The following is a 3634-nucleotide window of genomic DNA, read 5'->3' as shown; positions in this document are numbered from 1 at the left end:
AAAGTGTATGGTGGCACGAGGAGAAGACACAGGAAGGGCCCTTTTCCCTGTCTTGGAAGTCAAAGAGACCTTTCGGAAGAAACGATATCTATGAGCTGAAGGAATTATGTCTGGTGATACAGGACACAGGTGAAGGAAGAAAGAGAGAGCATGGTAAGTACGAGGAATGAAAAGGGCGTGTAGGGAACAAGGAAGTATGCGATGGGGTGGCAATGGGAAATGAGGAGTTGACAATCAATACATAAACAGGAATCAGACCGGGATGATTAGAAGAAGCCTAGCTAAGGGCTTTGGACTTTCACCTGAGGGTAAGGGGGGACTTAGAAAGGCAACATAAATAGATTTCAGGAAGTACAGGGTGAAAAGTGAATTGGGGTAGAGCTCGGAGTTGGGAATGGAGCTGAGTAAGGCAGGAAAAGGCATGAAGCATGGGGACAAGGTTAGACCATCACAGCAATGCAACTGCAGGATGAATTCTGGTATTGTTTGTTACTGCACCATAACCTAGTCTGTCCTGATTGATACAGTTATGAATTTGCTTTCTTTTATTTATTTATTTTTTAAAGATTTCATTTATTTATTTGACAGAGAGAGACAGCCAGAGAGGGAACACAAGCAGGGGGAGTGGGAGAGGGAGAGGGAGAAGCAGGCTTCAGGTCGAGCAGAAAGCCGAATGCGAATGAGAACGCGGGGCTCCATCCCAGGACCCTGGAATCACGACTTGAGCAGAAGGCAGTTGCTTAACAGACTGAGCCATCTAGGTGCCCCTGCACTTGTTTTAGGTACAAGAAATTAGGGGAACAGTTCTCGCTTCAGTAGCACGTATACGAAAAATGGAATGATACAGAGAAGATTAGCATGGCCCCTGCTCAAGTATGATATGAAAATTCATGAAGCGTTCCATATTTTTCTGCCTCTCTGTATACTTGTCATCTCTGTCTGTCAAATAAATTTAAAAAAAATATTAGGGGAACAATAATTCTCAACCCTGACTGCATAGGTGGTGCCCTGATCACAAACAGTGCCAGGAATGATAGTGGACAGTGAATACTTTTAAGAGATGTATGGGAGGCAGAATGAGCAGCATTGGAGGTGGGGGATAGGGATAGAGAAGGGTTAATGGGACAGCCTGGGTGGGTGGAGGGAGCACTTCTGAGATTGGAAACTCTGGAGAGGGAAGAAAGTTTGTATATGTTGAATTAGGGATCCCTGAGGAATTGCCACCCAGAGAGAAGCAGTTGGCATGCAGGTATGCGTGTCTAGAGTTTCAGGAATGAATCTGTGTCTTGGAAGTAAGAAATCTGTGGATTTCTGTACATTTGTATCTACCATATCAGAGTTAGGGACAGCAATCCCTATGATCAAACACATTAATATCTATACAGCAAAACATGTCAATATTCACAATGAGTGGGATAAAGAGAGTACAGATAGCCTCCTGACTGGTCATGTCAGGATTTTCTGGCAAACAATTTTGTGAAAAAACAAGTTTAGGATTTCAAACTTTTTCGTTTCAGAAATGTGGATACAAGATTGTACCTGTACCATCTCATTTAATTCTTATATCGACCGTATGAGGTAGGCACCATTACAATTCCATTTTTACAGATAAAGACACTCATGCACAGATAGGTTAATTAAAATGCTGAGGTCACACAATCAGTGTTCCAAACCAGTCAGTCTAAGCTAAGAGAATGTTTCGAGAAGAGAGGCATGGGGGCACCTGTGTGGCTTCTCAGTTAAGCAGCTGCCTTCAGCTCAGGGTTCTGGGATCGAGACCCACATCAGGCTACCTGCTCAGCAGAGAGCCTGCTTCTCTCTCTCCCTCTGCCTGGCGCTCTGCCTACTTGTGCTCTCTCTCTATCTCTCTGTCAAGTAAATAAAATCTTCAAAAAAAAAAAAAAAAGGAAAGAAAAAAGTAAGTTTCTTTAGAACGCTTTAAAAAAGAAGAGAGGAGTGGTAACAGGGCAATATGTCATAGGCAGGTAAAGTAAAATTAAAACAAAATTGCCTCATGGGGTTTGGCAATTTGAAAATGGTCTTTGGGAAGGCATTTTGAGGGAAGTAGTGGGGTGGTGGTCAATCTACAGTGGGTAAAGGAGTGGACAGGAGGCACAGAAGTCCTTATGTCCATCCTTCCTTAATACAGAGCACCCCTTTGAGCCATTGACATGAAGGGATAGGAGCACAGGTAGTAAAGTGAGATTCCTCCAGAGGCATACTCACGGGACTAAGAACACTGGGGGAGGAATGGAGAAGGAAATCACTTCCTAATTCACCCAGTAGAAAGGAGAAACGGAAGAGAGAGAGGCAAAGCAGGAGATCTGAGGATGGACAGCATGACCTGTTCTCTGTGAGTCATCTTCTGAGACTGAGAGGTGAGAGGGTGACACCTGAGGTGTGAAGACAGAGGAGAAGCTCTGAAAAAGTACCTGCAGAGAACAGAAGGGATGGTTGAGGAATGCGTAGAAGGACAGGGCTGCATCTGAGAAGGCAAGTGGTTTGGAGGCTTGGATTTATGGTGGCGTCAGTCTTGGAGATTTCTCTTCCAAGGTGCCTGGTAGCTACCGCGATGGAGAAACTCACAGTTAGGGCTGGGTCTTTGCTGGGTGTGTGTAACTGCAGGCCGGGTCCCCGGGAGCTGAGAATCTGGACACAAAATCTCAATTTCGGAGATTCCTGCAGAGTACAGCATTGCTCTGAGACCGTGGTTCTCAACCTTGGTGCACACTGAAATCACCTGGGGAACTTTGAAACTGCTGAGGGCTGAGTCTCATGCTCAGAAATTCTGATTTACCTGGTCTGGGAGCTAACTGTGCCTTAGACGTTGGGATTTTGAGAAACTCACGGGTGTTTCTAATGTGCAGTCTAGGAATCATTGTTCCCCTAATTTCCTGCACCAAAAGCAAGCTCACAATCTGTATGAGTCAGGGTAGTTTAGGTTATGGCATAGTAACAAACAATGCCAGAATTTCTGGGTCTTAGTTAACCAGAGCTTATTTCCTACTTATGATGTCACCACAGGTCTAGGTGACTCTTCTGGGCAGCCATTTTCTGTGTGTCACTTGGCTTTCCATTGCCAATAAGGCAGAGGAAGAGGAGCATCGAGAATTGAGTTCTAGCTCTTAACCTGTTTTCACCAGGAAGTAACCTGCATCCCCTCCATTCACATCCCATTGATCAGAACTAGTTTGTGGCTGCAACTAGTTCCAAGAAGGTGGAGAAGGCAACAGGGTCTGGTGAACCTTAGTAATGATCACCACCTAGAGCTTTTACTGTTAATGAAAGCCAAAGGGGATAAAAACATTTTAGTTTAAAAATACTCTATAGTACTTATAAGCTAGATATTATTTAAATGGATTTCAAATAGGAATCATTTAGCCCTCATAACAGCCCTATTAAATAGCTCATTTTTACCCCCATTTGACAGAAGGGGAAATCAAGGCTATATTATTTACTCTAGGTCATATATTATAGGTCATGAGGCAAGCCAAGGACCCAGGCAGTCTCGGTCCAGAGTCTAAGCACTGACTTAGACTTAATACTCTGCTTTCTATTCGGCTGTCTATTCTGCTTTTTCTCAACTTAGATTGGGGAAGGGGTGGGAGAAGAGGAGGAGGCGGAGGTTATAAGT

At 44.2% G+C, this 3634-nt stretch overlaps 1 non-coding gene across 1 annotated transcript; it reads left to right on the top strand.

The window, feature by feature from the left end:
- The first annotated feature begins 803 nt into the window (after nt 1–803).
- Nucleotides 804–910, top strand: LOC123390616. The gene has a single exon (XR_006605152.1). It is a non-coding gene; the product is annotated as a U6 spliceosomal RNA (small nuclear RNA).
- Nucleotides 911–3634: the final 2724 nt, after the last annotated feature.

This window comes from Mustela putorius, unplaced genomic scaffold (assembly GCF_011764305.1).
Source record: "Mustela putorius furo isolate JIRA1106 unplaced genomic scaffold, ASM1176430v1.1 tig00000129_pilon_pilon_pilon, whole genome shotgun sequence".
Lineage (NCBI taxonomy): Eukaryota > Metazoa > Chordata > Mammalia > Carnivora > Mustelidae > Mustela > Mustela putorius.
This window is presented reverse-complemented; position numbering and strand designations above follow the sequence as displayed.